The sequence below is a fragment of the Diabrotica undecimpunctata genome, chromosome 3 (genome assembly GCF_040954645.1).
Source record: "Diabrotica undecimpunctata isolate CICGRU chromosome 3, icDiaUnde3, whole genome shotgun sequence".
Lineage (NCBI taxonomy): Eukaryota > Metazoa > Arthropoda > Insecta > Coleoptera > Chrysomelidae > Diabrotica > Diabrotica undecimpunctata.
The window spans coordinates 49,525,780-49,545,734 of NC_092805.1; the positions used below are offsets into that span (position 1 = coordinate 49,525,780).

At 29.4% G+C, this 19,955-nt stretch overlaps 1 protein-coding gene across 2 annotated transcripts in view; it reads left to right on the forward strand.

Annotated features, from left to right (window-relative positions):
- The window catches only part of LOC140435584 (odorant receptor Or2-like), a 95,186-nt gene that overhangs the window by 11,960 nt on the left and 63,271 nt on the right, over nucleotides 1-19,955 (forward strand). Inside the window, exon 2 of one of the 2 annotated variants that reach the window (XM_072524330.1) lies at nucleotides 2,627-2,662. The exons of the other annotated variant lie outside the window; for it this stretch is intronic. The gene's annotated coding sequence lies outside the window, so the exon portion shown is untranslated. The remainder of the gene's footprint in view (nucleotides 1-2,626; nucleotides 2,663-19,955) is intronic. 2 annotated transcript variants of the gene reach the window in all.

Here is a 19,955-nt window from a genome sequence, read left to right on the forward strand (position 1 = left end):
TAAGTTTTGTTTTTAAGACTAAAGCATGAAGAATCAAACCACAGCTGGGTTTTAAGAGGCCTGTTATATAGTTTTTGCAAATAAGTTAATACTCAAATTCTTGCAGAATATAAAATAGTAGAACATATGTTACACCCAGCTGAGATACTCACAGACGCGAACAGTAACCTGCGCCTTTTTTCTAAATAAATAAAATAAACTTATAAAACCAACTTAATAACAACAATAATTGAAATTTATAATATAAATCACTGAAATAACTGTAGTTTCACAGCATAAACACAAACACGTGTTTAGGATAAAATGAATGTTGCCAAGTGTAATCAATCAATGGATAGATACCTATGATTAATTATTTGAATAGATTAAGTAAATTAGGCAATATGATTTTTCAAACTTTAGAAGTGTGTATAGTGGGTATGTGAAGAATTTTACCATTTATGAAATTTATTTTCCACTTTTCGAAGAACTTCTATAATAATTATTTTATTATAATTTTGGAATATTCTTTGAAACTAATGGAATATTTTAAATCTTGCAACAGCAGCGATATATATGATATTTTTTATAAATTAAGATTAAAGATACTGTTGATTTAGTCGAAGATATGAACCAGCTTTTAAATTTTGTAATCACACCGTTGAAATATTTCCCCAGACCAATTTTAAAAAATAAACTTTCGTTCGGCAATAATATACAGACAAGAATGCCCATAGTGCCTACGCGCCTATCACAGACATGTGATTACATGTTATTCTCTCGGACATACAAATCTATATTATACCAGTTTTTCTCAGTTCGTTGCTTTGTCTTAATGCCCTATGGTCAGATATTTTTTTCTTGCCTGTATATACTTGTAAAATATATATTTGTCAAACCCAGAAATACACTATATCGGGACCTAAAATATTTTGTAAATATTCCAGTTCTTTACAAATACTAGTTTTAGACGGTCTTTCCAAATGGACTAGCGTTTTCCGTCCTTTTAAGAGCAGGAATGTTCTATTATTTTGTAACTGAACGTGTTTCTTGTATTATTCCTTATTTGGTATTTAAAATTCATTTAAATAATACAAGAGAGTCTTAGTGACAGACTGACTGCTCAAAAGTGACTGTTCTCGCAAAAAATTACAAAATCGAAGCCAGACTACTTTAGAGCTCATTGGTGCGAAGTAAATAACATTAAATAAGCATTATTTTTATTATATAATTTTGTATAATTATGAGTTTTTTCCAAGATTTTTACCCATTATTTACAATTGAATCCCTTAGGATAGGTGATAAGGTGTGGTTGTATTTTAATAACAATAAGTTAAGTAAAAGTTAATTGTATGTAATCGAATGAACCATCTTCCAATAAAGTCGTCCCAGGAACACACCTTAAAAATATTGACAATATGATTTTAAAGTCATATAATTTAAAATAAATAAAATACGTCTGAATTGTCGATAGGAAAAAGGCAGATAACATTAAATTATTTAAAGAATTTTTTATATTACCGAGCAACAAAACAACTTGAATTGAAGTTGAATTTGTATTATGACAATGATTTCCGAAGTGGAAATCGAGACTTCAAATAGACGTAATTTAAACGGAAATTGTGGTTTAAAGCATTACAATAACGCTTAACGTTTTTCTAAATAAGAAAATATAAACATATTACCTTACAGTATAATCAAACATTAGATCCATACTCATAATCACTGTCACTGTCGTCGGTATCCTTATTTGGATTGTAAATGATGACTGGATTAATTGCTGCATCACTGTAATCGTTATATCCAATTGTTTATCATAGTAAGTTTTGCATATTTCCCAACTATGGTTAATAGGATTAAACTCAAAATGGTAAGGGGACAGCCTGAATACATTATGTCCAAAAATATGCATAATCTCGTGTAGTATAAATATTTTTGGTTTTTTATTTCTTTTAGCTACCTGTAATAATCTCGGCTTAAAAGAATACCGAGGAAAGAAAATACTTTCATTCGTTAACTATATTCGTCATATTATAGTGATAATCATCCGATTTTGATTTTGGCGAAAATATAAGATCCTCTCTATCAATAGTATGTTTTCCACCCGCATGCAATATAATATGTTTAGTATCGGTGTGTTTCATGGATTTCATACTCTCGTCCTGCCAAACCATTTTATTCTACCTTTAGCAAAAATCCACATTCTTTTTGAAAATTAATTTAGTTTCTTTTTTAATTGTTTTAAATATAGTCTCTACAAAAACATGTTTTTTCTTTTCACGCATTATATATTGTCTCAAATTTAAAATTACAAGTCTAAGGAAGATCTTTAGTTTTAGGTTATCGCCTAGGTTAAGCGTTACTTAATTTTTTGTATCGTCTCGTTATATAAAACACGTCTTGCTATTTTCGTTGTCAATACACAAACACACTCTTTCCAATCACAAGTACTATTATGGCAAACTTATTAGAGTACCGTAAATTAGCAACTGGTTTTTGAGAGTATCACTAAAGTTAGGTAACGTTTTTCTGAATGGTCAAAACCCAAGTGAAACTTAGGACAGATAATATTAATTAATAATGTTTATTGATATTAACGCTTATGGTATTCTCTCAGAGAATTAATTAGAACTATATTAATTTCTAGGTAATAACTAATCTGGTGGTAACAACTAGTTTGCAGGTAAATATAAAATAAAACTATGCTTTAAAAATCTTAGTCTTTTCATAACCTTGTTAATATGAAACTAAATGACTTTAAAAAAGTTTTTGCATCAGGTTACAGATATTCGAATGAAAAAGAGCCTAGAAAACCAAATAACGCATGTTATTTTTAACTGATGGACAGCAATTAAGGGTGTGTACATATTTTTTTATGACAACGCTATTAATTAATTATAAAGTAATAACAACATGGAAACATGGAAAACATAAAACACTAAGTGAAAGCATGAAAAATTAAATTAGAAAGGAAGTAAAACCATAACCGATTTACACAGAGATTACCTTGAGATATGTAAAGATCAAAATGTTTCTTCGGGGAACTATCTTATGTACTTTAAGATTTTTAACGAAGAGATTATTCTAGCTTCTCATCTGCCTAAAAAAGATCAATGTGAAAAGTGCTTGCGCTACAGATCTTCGACAGAGGACGAAAAAGTAGCTTTACAAGAAAAATTCAATAAACATTTAACAGAAAAAGATTTATCTAGAAAAGAAAAAGATATTGATAAAAATAATGATGGTACAATCAAAGTCATAGTTTACGATCTGCAAGCAGTTTTGCCTTGCCAACTGGAGAAGCATCATCTTTTTATTATGTTTCAAAACTGGATTTTTTCAATTTTACACTTTATTATAGTCTCACGAAGGTACTTGCTTTTTTTGGTACAAAGGTGAAGCTTTGAGGGGTCAAATGAAATAGGATCTTGCATTCTAAAGTTTCTTCAAAATATTTGTAATGACGAAAATTTAAATATAATCTTGTATTGTCATAATTGTGCAGGGCAAAATAAAAACAAATTTATAATTGCGCTGTACTTGTATGCTATAAAAAATTTGCCCATAAAATCAATAACACATACATTTTTTGTCCCTGGACACGGGCAGAGTGAATGGGATAGCGTCCACGCTATGATAGAAAAACAGATAAAAAAATATAATATAATATAATAAAATAAAGTCCAATATGGGTGCATTATTCGAACAGCTAAAAAAACTGAAAGTCCATATAAAGTACATGAAATAGGTTTTAATGACGTGATTGATCTTAAAGTTTTGTGTGCAGACTTATCTCTAAGTATTCCCAAAGACGTTACACTATTTGGTGTGAGGATCTCAATGTTAGATCGTAACAATCCTACTTTTCTTTATTATAAATCATCTTTTAATCAAGCAGAATATAATCAAGTGGAATATGTACGTTTTAGGCGTGAAGTTAATATCAATAATATTGCTTTAAAAAACTACTATTTAAGTTTTTAACTTAAAGTAGTACTACTAATAAAGTAGTATTTATGTCAAGAATCCGTTGCAAGATGATCTTCATAGGGTGTGAGCCCAGTCTAAACGTTAATTGTTTGATAATATAAATCAAATAATATCTCATATTCTATAACTGGTCAGCAGATATCCTATTCTGTTTTCAGTAACACATAAATATTAAATTAATAATGGTAAAATATATAATCCTAATGTTGAATACATTTATCGTATTCTAAACTAGAAGCAGCTTAATTAAATTATGGGTAAATACACACCAAATACCTTAAAGGTCAAAGTGCATAAAGAATTTACTTATGTTTGAATATAACAAATTGGTGAAGTTATGTCGTTTTAATGGAACAAATTTTCTCAATTTTGCAAACATTACAGGTTGTAGTCCAAAATAAAAACTATCAGTAAATATAACGTACGATTCTGATTGCAGTTTTAGATGGAATTGTAATTAATATGTTTTTTTTTAAACACGCCAATGAGTAAATATTTTGAGACAAAAAAAATTAAAATCCAAAACTGTTCCTGTCCAGTCTTTATAAAATATTGGTTAGTGTAGTATTTCGCTATTTATAAACAGGTTTTAATTTTTATTACATTATTAAATTTTTAATTATAAATTTTGATCAAACAGATCTTCACAAATAATTAGTATGAACTAGTAATTATAAAACAGAATTCATCCTTACATTTTTCTACCTGTAGCGCAATTGAGCGACGGTTTAACCCGGGAGTCTGTAGTGTAGTCGGTCACCGGAGTAATGACACCGGGATTCGACAGGTTGTTTTGGGATACCGCGTGAGCGCGCTTCCTGCAGAACTAATTCACCCCCTTTGAAGGCAAAAGACCGGAGAGCACTGGCCCAGACGACAGCCCACGGGCCGGGCGTCGTAGACTCGCGCATGTACAGACAACACTCAATCTCCGGGATGCTCTATGGCTCTATACTACACACGCACCGGCATGGCACGGAACGGCATGGAAAGCAGTCACGGTGCCGGCAACGACTAGGGTACAGGTGCAACACGCTTTCGCACCCTTGCTACACAAGGTAGATACATCTGTTATTAGCTGCGGTCAATGAGCTCCATTATACTGCGCCCTACATCAGCTGACAAACTTTTTATTGAATTAGAGTCTCCAATTTGATGGCAACTTTTTTTACTTTATCCAATTACTTTTTTAAAGATTTTGGGCTTAATTGAAATAATTTTTCAATTTTCAAAGTTTGTTTATAACACACGAAAATATTTAATAGTATAAAAAGTATCTTCTCTAAAGTAAAATTTAGAAAAACATAATTTTAAAAATAAGCTTTAAAATTTTATTATCGTAGCACCGCTGATAAATTATTAATACTACCGATATAAATCACAACAGCTTACGAGAAAAACATATGATCCAAAAAACAACATTATTCGACCCCGAAAGTGCTTTCAAAACCTTATTAAACTAACCCTTGGCTTAGGCCTTACTCTTACATTATTTGTAACATTGGCTTGACCATATCAGACTTTCCCATTTTATTTGCAACATGGTGGAAAACCATAGTACGAAATAGCTATTACCCGATTTTTGTATTATCAAAAATTACATTCTAATTTACACAAACCGGAAATAACAACTTAATAAAGATTTTAAGAGCAAATAATTGAATTGAGGAATTTTGAACAAATTATTTTGTCGTAATCACAGATAATGATTGAATCGAATAGGTATTAATCTTATCTTTGAAAGGATTATCTATATGTAAAAAACCTATTAGATTCAAACATTCATTACTTTCAAGATATATATATATATATATATATATATATATATATATATATATATATATATATATATATATATATATATATATATATATATATATATATATATATATATACATACTTATATACACACATATATATACATACATATTTATTTATTATATATATATATTTATATATATATATATACATATATATATATATACATATATATATACATATTTATTTATATATATATATATATATATATATATATATATATATATATATATATTGATACGATTGGGGTTTATAGAAAATAATTTATAAGTTATATACTACATAATATTAGATATTTGGTTGTTTTAAATAAATTATATACTAGAGAATTTTATAAAAATTTATTTATGTGAGGGCATTTTTAATAAATTAGCATATAATAAGTGTAAAAAGTTGTATTTTAATGTTGTAAATATGTTTAAGTGAGCCATGTGCCTAGGCAACCAACTATACAGTAAGTAATTGACAGATAGAAATTAATCATAAGGGAATATAAAGTGGGGTTATAATAATATATTGTTTGAAATGTGTATTTTATTAAATTAGAGTGTTAGTTACTAATTTGAATGTTTATTCTGATCTGAAAAGCCTAAATGTCAACAAAATTATCAATGGAACATTAACGAATTCTCCAGAGTGCAGAGTGTGACCATTGTTCACGGTCGAACATTCTGGAATAATGATTATGTCGGTGGATGGAACAGATATTTTTTCGAGAACATCTAGATAGAAGTAATGGAACAAATTGGAACATGATCTCTTGCCAGATGGTTCTGGAATATCCAAAAGGATATAAATACCCGTGATTTGGATTCAAGATGAAAGTTTTTAGTCAGAAGTCAAGCAGTTTATTATGAAAGTTAGTAGATTAGTTAGTGAAGTCAATTGTTCACAGTTTTAGTAAGTCAGTCAAGCAGTTTAATAAGAAATATGAAAGTTAGTTGGAGATAGTTCAATTGTTTAATATAGTGAGTTAAATGAAGATTAAAAATTATGCATATATTTAATGCACATTTATAATTATACACAAATAATTATTGAAGATTATAAAAGTATATTAGAAGAATATTGGATGGACATTGGAAGGAATTAAAATTATATTATGATTGGAGATTAGTATAAATCAACTTATAATAATTGGATATTGGTATATTGAAAAGAAGAATAAATATAAATGGTGTTTGCTGGTTTGCTTGGTGGTATATAAATGCTAGTGAAGAAAAATATATCTTAAATTGGTAGAAGCTGATGATTGGAAAAAGAAATTTCACAAAAACAAGGATAACCGAAGTACGAAGACATTCAGTGGTGATTAGAATATATATAGTGGAAAACAGTTCATTTAGGCATTCAGTGAAAGAAAGGTACAAAATTTTGTTAATATAATTTAGTTAGTGTTATAACAATTTCAATTTTGAAGATAGTTTTTTTTAAATTTAACATTGTCTATAGAATTTAATTAGTTTTATAAGAACATCAATTTAAAGATAGTTTATTTTAAATTTACATTGGCTAGGTTAGATATATATGTGTGTTTCATAATAGTTATAATAAAGATAATTTAAAAAAGTACTTACAAACTAATTCTTTGAGAACCGCGATAAAAACCCTATATTATTAAAAATACTCATTGCTCATCATTCAAACAAAAAAAACACATCATAACAATTTGGCAACCAACGCGGTGGCTCTCTATTTAAAAGAATTAGTTTGGGAAGATAAGTGCTCTCATATAATTAAATTAATTATCAGTAGAAAGGAAAAATTATAGATTTTATTTTTAATTATATTTGAACAAGTAAAGTCTCAAAATGTCTCAAGGAAAGAAAGGTACAAGAAGCAAAAAGAATGAAGAAGATGTGGAAGTAGAAACACAACCTATACAAGAGGAGAGTTTAGTTCAAGTTCCACAAGATACTGCAGAAATGAATCCAGAAAGAGAGGAAAATGTCAATATGGCAGCTTTGATGTCATTAATGATGCAGATGAACAAGAAAATGGAAGAGAATATGAAAAAAATGGAAGAGAATTCAAAAGAAATCAAAGAAGACATATAAAAAATGGAACAGAAATTAGAAGAGAATTATAGAAAATTAGAAAAGAAAATAGAAGATAATAATAATAAAATTGTAAAACAAATAGAAAAACAAATGGATAAAAAACTTGAAGCTGCAGAGAAAAAAGTAGCAAATGAAATAAAAATTATACGGAATGACTACAAGAAAAGGATAGAAAATGAGAGGACAGAAGTAAAGAGGATTATTCAAGATAATAAGATAGATATAGAACAGAAAATAGAGTTACAGAAATGTAACTTAGAAGTAAAAATTAACGAAAACAGGAGAAACACAGAAGAAAAATTAGACGATATACAACAAAATATCCAAATAAATTGTAATCAAATAAGAAATGTGGAACAGAGAATAGATGATATTTCACAAATGAGAGACATAGGGAGACCTTACTTAAATTTAACAAATGAGACTGGGATTAAATTCTCTGGTAATATAAAAAATTTGCATCCTAGAGTATACATAAATAGTTTAAAACATAAATTAAGATTTGTGAATAATATTAATGATATTAAAGATTATATTAGAATGACATTAAATGACAATGCAGCAACTTGGTTTGCTAGTATTGAGAATGATTTAGATAATTTTCAAACATTTGAAAATAAATTTTTAAATTATTATTAGGGTGAATTAGAGCAAGCCAAGTTTAGAGAAATTCTATATTTTGGAAAGTATAATCAAAATTTAAAATCAAATATGGTAGATTATGCATTGAAATTGATAACAGTTGCAAAATATTTAGAACCACCACTTAGAGAGGATGAAACAGTCTTAAATGTATCTAGACATTTTGATGCTGATGTTGTGCAAACCGTAACTGTACAAAATATTCAAACAATAGATCTTCTTCTTAAAGTGCCTATCCGTTCCGGACGTTGGCGATCATCACGGCTATCTTCACTTTGCTTATTGCAGCGCGGAACAGTTCAGTGGTAGTCGTGTTATACCACTTTCGCAAATTTTGAAGCCAGGAAATGCGTCTTCTTCCCGGTCCTCTCTTACCATTTACTTTCCCTTGGAGAATCATAGATAGTGTTATTAATTTTATTCAAAGAATACAAAGAGGCAATATGACAAGTAATAATAACAACAGAAAAAACAACAATAACTTTCAATATAATAAAAATGATAATCAACAATATAGACAATCATATAACAATAATACTAGGTATGGTGATAGTTTACAAAATTTTAATAATACTAACAGTAATCCAAATAGACAGAACTTTAATAATAATACTAGTTATAATAGACAAAATTTTAATAATAATACTAATTATAATAGACAACATTTTAATAACAGTACTAATAATAATAGACAAGATTTTAACAATAGAAGAAATACAGAGCGACCTAACTATAACAGACAGGTAAATTGTGTTCGAAGGAATAGAAGCTGCGAAGACAGGGAACGAAATAGTACAAGGCAGGAAAATGTGAGTAGAAGTCATAGTAGGGAAAGACATAGGACATCAGATCCAAGTGGTCAGATACAATCTGACAATTCTAATAATCAAAATTTTGTGCAGTAAACTTTCTGAATTACAAGTTAGGCCATTGCTATTATGAAAAACCTTCTGAATTTATTTCTTTAGATGAGGATAAAATTATTGACTCTATTAATTTAATTTATATAAATGCTTTGGCCAAAAATAAAATGATTAAGATTATGATAGATACTGGTTCAGAAAGTACTTTAGTCTCGGAGAATTTTATTTTTAATACATTAAAATTATCAGATATAATAAAGATTCCAAAAATTAAAATTGTTGGTGCAAATAATAAGAAGTTGGGTGAAATTGATAAACTAGCCAATTTTAAAATTAATATTCTTAATAAAGAAATTAATATGCAAGGATTTATTGTCAAGGATTTATGTGTTGATATATTAATGGGAAATGATGAATTGGAAAAGAAGAAAGTAAAGATAGATTTTGAAGAAAAAATGGTAACTTTGGAAGGGCAAATAATTAAATTTATGCAGAAAGATGAGGTAGAAGAAGGAATAAGAGTTGATAGGATATTATTAAAAGAAAATAATGATGTTTATGAAGAAGAAATGTATTTTGATGATAGGGAAATGTCCCAGAAGAATGTAAAGAATAATTATTGTAGTGAATATTTAAGGAATGGAAATTTTAAGCAGATGGATGCCTACAAGGCGGAGTGCGTAAAATTGGAAGCAAGGAATAATGAGTACATAATGAAGAATAATTTTATTTGTAAAGAAGAAGATATGATGAAAGTTTTAAATTGCCCTGAAGAATATAAATCAATAGTCATTTCCATATTGCAGCAACACAAGGGACTTGTCGATAAAGAAAATAGAATTGCACAAAATTATATCCATAGTATAAAAGTTAAAGAAGAAAAAGATTTTAAAACAAAATCATACCCAATACCATATAAATACAGAGAAGAAGTAAACAAAACAATTAATAATATGTTAGAAGATGGAATCATTGAGAAGGCAGATACACGTTTTATCAACCCTATAGTAGTAGTGCGTAAAAGATCAGGTGAAATCAGGTTATGTTTGGATGCAATGAATATTAACAAGATCACTGAAAAGCAATTTGAAGCACCAATGAGTATAGATGGAATACTAGGAAGAATTACAGGAATGTCATTTTTCACTAAAATTGATTTACAGCATAGCTTTTGGTTAATACCTCTAGAAAGAAAAAGTAGACAGTATACAGGATTTCAGATAGATGGAGTAGTATATCAATTCAAAGTAGTACCATTTGGACTTCAATCATCTTGCAGTGCTCTATGTAGATGTCTTCATGATATTTTGGATCAATATGAACATTTTGTAATTCACTACATTGATGATATATTAATTTTTTCTAAAACGGCTGAAGATCATGAGAAACACCTAAAAATTATAATAAGTAGATTAGACAAAGTTGGACTAAAAATAAATCAAGAAAAATGTACATTTTTTCAAAAAGAAGTCATATATCTAGGTTATAAACTTAACACTAAGGGAATCGAAATGGATCCAGAACGGACACAAGTCATTCAGGAATATAAAACACCACACAATTTAAGAACTTTAAGAGGATTTATTGGAATAATTAATTATTATAAAAGGATGATACCAGATCTAAGTATAAAAGAAATTCCATTACTTGAACTACTGAGAAAAGGTGTAAAATGGAGATGGGATCAGAGAAGAGAACTAGCATTCCAAGAAATTAAAAACATTTTTCTGTCAAATTTGAAAATATACTATCCTGACTACACACAGCCATTCATATTAAGAACAGATGCATCAATAGAGAGATTATCAGGGGTATTATTACAAATACATGATGGGGTCGAATACCCAATACAATTCATTTCAAGAATTACAAAGCCACATGAAAAGGGTTACTCAGTTTCAGAATTAGAACTAGCAAGTATAATACACTGTGTCACAAAATTAAGATTTTATTTGTTGGGTAATGAATTTACTATAGAAACAGATCACCAAGCTTTAACGTCTATATTAAATAACAAATATGGAAACAGTAGAATACATCGGTGGAGTCTAATACTTAGTGAATACTGCTTTGAAATCAAATACATTTCTGGAAAATCCAATATAGTGGCAGATGCTTTATCAAGGTTAGAAAATACACCACAAAAAGGGCAGCGAACAATAAAAATTGGATTAAATCAATTAGTAGAAAGTACAGGATTATATTCTAAAGAAGAAATTATAAGAGATCAGATCAATTTGAGTGAAAAACAAAAAGTCCTTAGGAAAGATGGGGTATATTATAAAATAATAAATGGCATAGAAGTATATGTAATAACTAGAACTTTAGCAAAGAAAATATTGAAAAATTTACATAACAATTATATGCATATTGGTTCAAGAAAGCTATGGATGCTATTTAGGGACAATTATTTTGCAAAGAATGACATAAGTATAGCAAAAGAAATTACTACCCAATGCCCAATATGTCAACTAAACAAAGAAAAGAATTTCAAAAACCAGAACACATATAAATCTAATGTTGTATATGAAAAACTAAATACAGTTTCCATGGATTTTATTTCAAATTTAGTTCTCAGTCCAACAGGAAAAAAGCATATACTAGTGATAGTTGATTTATATACAAAATTTATTAAACTATATCCCTGCTCCAGAACAAATATTAAAACATTAAAATTATATATTAATCAATTTTTCGAAGAAATAGGACCATTTAGAAATTGCATAATAGATAATGCTACATATTTTAACAACCAAAAATTTCGGGCATTTTGTGAGAAAAAGGGAATCAACATTCATTTTACAAGTATCAGACATCCTCAGGCAAATCCTGCAGAAAGATATATTAAAGAAGTTATAAAATATTTAAGGATACTATGCGAAAATCAACAAGAAACTTGGCAGCAACATATACCACAAGTAGAATATTTTTTGAATAATACACATAATTTGAATACAGAGGAAGTACCAGAATATTTAATGTTTTGCCATATAGGAAACAGAAAGTGGATTAGTGAATATAATCAGGATATGTTAGAACAAGTAATGCAGAAAGTGAATAACCGAATTAGGAGGAAAGCTGAAAAATATATCAGAAGACAAAATCGAAATATAAAAAAACCAATCACATTTCAAAAAGGAGACCTAGTGTTAATTCGTTCACTTAGAAAAAGTAATGTTAAAGAAAACCGTTGTAAGAAATTACAACCAATGTTTGAAGGTCCATATACAATTGAAAATCAGAATGGACTAAATAGTTATGTGTTAATAGATGCAGAGAACAGACTAAGAGGCATATTTCATATCAACGACATTTTTCAATATCATGAAGAGATTGAATAATATTTTCTATACCTTTAACACAAATATAATAACACTAATAACTTACTGATAGATCCATTTCATAGATAGATGGTAGATTTCTCTGTTGTGAATAAATTTGACATCATACTTGTTGAATTTTGTACATATGGAAATTGTTTGGTACCCTAAAAATCATAATTTGGGGTTAGATACTATAATTGCTATAAAAATGTCTTTCTAATATAATAAAGTGGAAAAACTTACCAATTTATATTGATGAAGTTATTTTGAATGGAAATAATTCCTAGATTTTGTCTATAAATAAACAGAACACCATATCGATTATATTTTTAATTAAGGTTATATTTTATTCTCTGATATCGCATCCATTGCTCCATTTGACATGACAGTTTGACCATAGAATAGCCGAACTGTGCTCCGTTGTTCTCTGTTTTGACATAGACAGCGAACAGGGATGTATTTAACACATTTTAAATAAAAAAAAAAAAAAAAATTTTGATTTATTAAATTTAATAAGGTATGAGAAAATTAATATTTAAAAAAATAATAAGTAAATTATTTATTTTAAATATTATTTTGAGGTATTGATACGATTGGGGTTTATAGAAAATAATTTATAAGTTATATACTACATAATATTAGATATTTGGTTGTTTTAAATAAATTATATACTAGAGAATTTTATAAAAATTTATTTATGTGAGGGCATTTTTAATAAATTAGCATATAATAAGTGTAAAAAGTTGTATTTTAATGTTGTAAATATGTTTAAGTGAGCCATGTGCCTAGGCAACCAACTATACAGTAAGTAATTGACAGATAGAAATTAATCATAAGGGAATATAAAGTGGGGTTATAATAATATATTGTTTGAAATGTGTATTTTATTAAATTAGAGTGTTAGTTACTAATTTGAATGTTTATTCTGATCTGAAAAGCCTAAATGTCAACAAAATTATCAATGGAACATTAACGAATTCTCCAGAGTGCAGAGTGTGACCATTGTTCACGGTCGAACATTCTGGAATAATGATTATGTCGGTGGATGGAACAGATATTTTTTCGAGAACATCTAGATAGAAGTAATGGAACAAATTGGAACATGATCTCTTGCCAGATGGTTCTGGAATATCCAAAAGGATATAAATACCCGTGATTTGGATTCAAGATGAAAGTTTTTAGTCAGAAGTCAAGCAGTTTATTATGAAAGTTAGTAGATTAGTTAGTGAAGTCAATTGTTCACAGTTTTAGTAAGTCAGTCAAGCAGTTTAATAAGAAATATGAAAGTTAGTTGGAGATAGTTCAATTGTTTAATATAGTGAGTTAAATGAAGATTAAAAATTATGCATATATTTAATGCACATTTATAATTATACACAAATAATTATTGAAGATTATAAAAGTATATTAGAAGAATATTGGATGGACATTGGAAGGAATTAAAATTATATTATGATTGGAGATTAGTATAAATCAACTTATAATAATTGGATATTGGTATATTGAAAAGAAGAATAAATATAAATGGTGTTTGCTGGTTTGCTTGGTGGTATATAAATGCTAGTGAAGAAAAATATATCTTAAATTGGTAGAAGCTGATGATTGGAAAAAGAAATTTCACAAAAACAAGGATAACCGAAGTACGAAGACATTCAGTGGTGATTAGAATATATATAGTGGAAAACAGTTCATTTAGGCATTCAGTGAAAGAAAGGTACAAAATTTTGTTAATATAATTTAGTTAGTGTTATAACAATTTCAATTTTGAAGATAGTTTTTTTTAAATTTAACATTGTCTATAGAATTTAATTAGTTTTATAAGAACATCAATTTAAAGATAGTTTATTTTACATTTACATTGGCTAGGTTAGATATATATGTGTGTTTCATAATAGTTATAATAAAGATAATTTAAAAAAGTACTTACAAACTAATTCTTTGAGAACCGCGATAAAAACCCTATATTATTAAAAATACTCATTGCTCATCATTCAAACAAAAAATACATCATAACAATATATATATATATATATATATATATATATATATATATATATATATATATATATGTATATATATATATATATATATATGAAAGATTAAATCTTCTAGCAAAAGCTGCTATCGCTTTTTTGATTTAAATGACCAATTATATGGCCTAGGAGGACAAATTCGTTAAACTTTCTGTGCTTAAATCGGTATCAATAAAGTGTTATGACTCATTTTGGCCTATCCCAGCCTTATCAGACGCTTGGGCTTATCCAAATTCAAACTCAGAAAGTCCAACGAAAGTCAATATAAATGTGTTACCTCAAAAAGACATGTAGCAGTTAATGGTGTAAAATGTAAAGAAGCAATGTATTTTTTAAAAAGGGTGACAACATGAACCTAGAGAATTACAGGCCAATAATTTCTCTACTCAACCATTTATACAAACTGTACACCAGAATAATAACCAATCGATTGGAAGCAAAATTTGAGCAATATCAGCCAAGAGAAAAGGCTGGTGTTCGCCCCAACTACGGGACCACCTACAGTGCGTAAAAGTCTTGATTGAAAAATCAATTGAATACAATAGACCTCTAGTTCTAAGATTTATAAACTTCCATAAAGCGTTTGATACTATCGAACTACCAGCACTTCGAAAGGCATTGGAAGAGTGTCGAATTGATCATAGGTACACCAATATTATAAAAAATATATACAGAAATGCTACAACAACAACTATAAATCTGCACGGTCCTACCAATAAGATACATATCAGGAGAGGTATTCGACAGGAAGATACTATGTCGCCTAAGTTGTTCATTACTGTACTTGACCATGCTTTTAACTCACTGGAATGGGACAGTAAAGGAATAAATATTGATGGTGAGATGCTTAGTCATCTACGATTAGCAGATGATATTGTTCTGATTTCAGATGTCCTAAACGGCTGTCAGGGATAGGTTGAATAAATAAAGTAGGTCTAAATATTAACTACCAAAAGACAAAAATGATGACTAATTTAGTGACCAAAATGAAGACGTAGAAATTGAAATTGTTGACAGCTACATATACCTTGGACATTCGGTAAAAATTAACAGAGGTAATCAAACTGCTGAGCTGCTAAGAAGAATAACACTGGGATGGGCAGTATATGGAAGACTGCGTGATATTTTTAAAGGTAATATACCTTTATCAGCTTATCAGCTTAAAAAGAAGAGCCTTTAATCAGTGTGCCCTGCCTGTCCTTACATATGGCGCAGAGACATTCAACCTAACAAGGACATCTACACGAAAACTACAAGTGACGCAACGTAGAATGGAAAGATCATTGTTAGGCATAACGTTGCGAGATAGGGTAAAAAACGAAGAAATCCATAGAAAAAGTGTTTAGAAGACATTATGAAACACATAGCCAAAATGGAGGTGGCAGGACACGTCGCTAGAGTAAAGGATAAAAAAATCTTGGAGTGGAGACCGAGAGCGGATAGACGAAACCCGGGAAGACCACCCACAAGATGGACTGACGACATAAAGAGGATTTGTACCAACTGGATTGCAGCAGCGCAAGATAGATATGAATGGAGGATTTTCGAGGAGGCCTATGTTCAGCAGTGGACGACTATGGGCTGATGATGATATATAGATATATATATATATATATATATATATATATATATATATATATATATATATATATATATATATATATATATATATATATATATGAATTAAATGGCCAAATATATGGCCTAGGAGGACAAATTCGTTAAACTATAATAAAAAATATATAAATCTGTATCGTAGAGGTAATTGGTAGTATGTCCATCTACTGAAGTTTTAAAATAATAAGTAAATAAGGTGAATTCCAGAAAAAAATTGCAATCGTTCTAAATATGAAGACATATGAAATTATGTATTTATATATTTGTAGCATTATATATTTGTTATTGTCCTAGTGTGATAAAAAATGTGTTTATATATTGGATAATATTGTGACTTAAGGTCTTTTGCCTTAGTATTTACCAGCAGATAAAAAAGTGAAGAAAATAGTAAGTGCCTACGTAAGCGCAAATAAAAACACAAAATATGATAAAAAAAACATTTATTTATCATCGCTATCACTAACATTTTTTCTGGTGACAACTAAATTTCTATAAAACTCATGAAACTGGCAGGTGATCTACTGTAGAAGTATTAGTAAATGATCCTTTTTCTTCTGTGTTATACCTTTCGGTTTTTCATAACGTAGTGGTAGCTATTCCGGAAGGTTGGTCGTAGTTGCTGTTCTTCTTGCCACGTACAATTCTTTGAGTATAATTTCTTTAAAAGACTCTTAATAAAAAATTATAGGCGGTGTGTCTTTTTTACACACAATCGGACTACATTTGAATTCAAAAAATTATAATTGTCAGTATTTTTCTTTTTACTGATGAATGGGGATTGAGACTGAGCGTAAAGTACTTCAAAATTTTTAAAGTCATATTTGTCCATTTTACCGAACTGATTAATTGCTGCTAATCCCAAGGCGTTCCGATTTGGATTGTTATCTGTTTTTTTTATAGATTTTTCAATTAGATTATAGACTTGGTCAGCTTCTAAGTGAGATTGTTCTCTCAGTAAATATTTATAGTCAACTAAATTTAAATTGGGGCAGATGTTTAAACACCAAAAGTAGCTCATCAAAACCATAACATTGCGGTTTTGACTGTGGCAATTCTCTGACCAAAGAACCAATTCTTCCACATCAGTTTGTGATAGAATTGTCATAGCCAATTTAGTCAATGCCGAGGCAATTTTGTGGCCACCCCTTCCAGCTTTGGATTCATCCCAGAAGGTAATAATATTTATTTTTTGTATATTTATTTATATGTCCTGAAATTTACAGTCTATAATTTAAGCTTGTATTTGATTATTGGATAAACAAGGCGTAAGAACGCATTTTTATAAATTACACATTATAACAGTTTTCCCAGCTGATTGTCTGTTTTCCTATTTATCGTTTACTTTCATTTTTTATCGATTTTCCGCATCTTAAAGATGTTGGTCATAATTTTGCCGTATTGGTATTGTTTTTACTTCAGAACAGTTCTTATTTGTAGAATAAAACGATCGCAAATATCACAAGTTCCACCGAAACCGATTTAAATGCTAAATTAAAATAGGTATTGAAAATTTTTTATGCAGCCATAATTTAACAGTTTTATTCGTTAAAATATTGTCTTTCTCATACTTTAAGGTATATAATTTCTACATTTTTTTACGGCTTAAGTCTGGTTCGGGATTTTTGCAGTTTTTGATTGGGAATAATGACTGTCGTAGCACGGAAATTACTGAATGTGTTCTCGTACTCGATTTAAAACTGCTTCAGGTATTTTGTTAAATGATTTACGCTTTCCCCTAAGATCTTGTGTCACAAACCCCCCCATATTATCGTTATTAAGAACATTGCGTACAACTGTTTTGGAAATATTTAGCCCGATATAACTCGATTAAAACAAATCCGACAGCTGATTTGTTTTAGTATATAGTAGTATATTCTTTGAAATCTCTCCAAAGAATATACTACTTTTAGCTTGGACTTAATACTTTTAGCTTAGCAAAAGTATTAAGTCCAAATTAAAAAAAAAATGGAGTTAGTACTCTTTACCTCTATGGTACAGAAATATGTTTTGGATGGGTTGGAGTCAATAAAAGGGGCTATTATGTAACTAATTTTTATCTCAAGCTTTCAATTGTGTTTACAATTATTTTCAAAAACTGCTAAAAAAAATACAAAATATTTTATAAAGTGGAACTAGAAAAAAAAATACCAAAAACTCACCAAATAAAATTAGTTTAGTTAATAAACTGTACAAAATTGTACAAAGTTTTTCTACCTGAAAAATACACTTCTCAACAATTGAAGTGGATATTATGAAAATGTGTATTTTATTTTTTGTTCATAAGGTCAAATAGAAAAATGGAATGATATAAATAAAGATTTATTTTTACTTCGTATTTTCATACAGATGAACCGAAAGAAAGAAATTCTTTAAAAAAAAAATAGAAAATACACAAAAATTGTAAAATTAACAACCTAAAATTTCTATTCCTGCTCAATTTCTAATGTCCAGAAAAGAAAAATTAATAGTGTGTGGGTCCACCTCTGTGTCGCCTTAGTGCTCTAACTCTATTTGGAAGACCTCTTATTAAATTATTGATGAACTGTTGTGGTATACGTTCCCAAATCGCGCGTAATGTATTGGCCAACTGATCTAAGGTTTGGGGCGGTTGAAGGAGCCTGTTTTGTTGCCTAGATATTTCGGCCCAAACATGTTCAATGCAATTCATATCAGGTGAATACGGTGGCCACTCAATTCTTGTAATGCTTTGAGCTTCTATACACTCGTTGACAATTCTCGCACGGTGAGGGCGAGCATTATCATCAATCAGAACAAATTGTTCGCCTATTGCACCAAAAAATGGAACAACTATTGGTACTATGTCTCTGTCTCGATATCGTGTAGCAGTCATTGTCTCATTAATTAAGACGACTAAGTCCGTCTGACCGTTAAAACATATGCCTCCCCACACGCAAACCGATCCACCTCCAAAAAGAGTGGTTGGGACTCTCAGATTTTCATTGTAACGTTGTCCTCTTTCCCTCCACACCAATATTCGGCCATCATTTGTATACAAACGAAATCTAGACTCGTCAGTAAAGAGACAATTCCTCCAATTTTCGAAATTCCACTGATAGTGCTCCTAGCCCTTAAATTGGATGCATGTAACCGTCTTCTAACAGTTTGAGTGGAAATAGCTCGTCCAGTAGCATGCCTGAAGATACTGTTAATTCTGGAAGCCGTGAAAGTTGGGTTCCTTCTTGCCGTCAGAACTACAAAACGGTCTTGCCGACGAGTTGTAGATCGTTCTCTTCCTCCTCCGTGCCTGTATGTTGCAGATCCAGTTGCTACATACCGATTCCATACACGACTTATCACACTTTGCCACACATTTAGCCTTATAGCAACCTCTTGTTGAGTTATGCCTTGTTGGATCCAACGAGCTATTTGCTCGAGCTGCTCTAGTTCTAAACGTCTTTGCGGCATAATGTTTTTGTGATAAATAGATTTCTTGACTTATTGACAACTGGTAAAGCCAATACAAGCACTTTTATACGAATGATATATTCATGTTTGAAACAACATGTCTCTTTTTGTACGAGATAAAGGCCGATAAGAATAGGGAGAAAAAAACCACATGCAAAAAATATTGGCAATAAAGATAGCATATAGAGTATAGTACACGCAGTT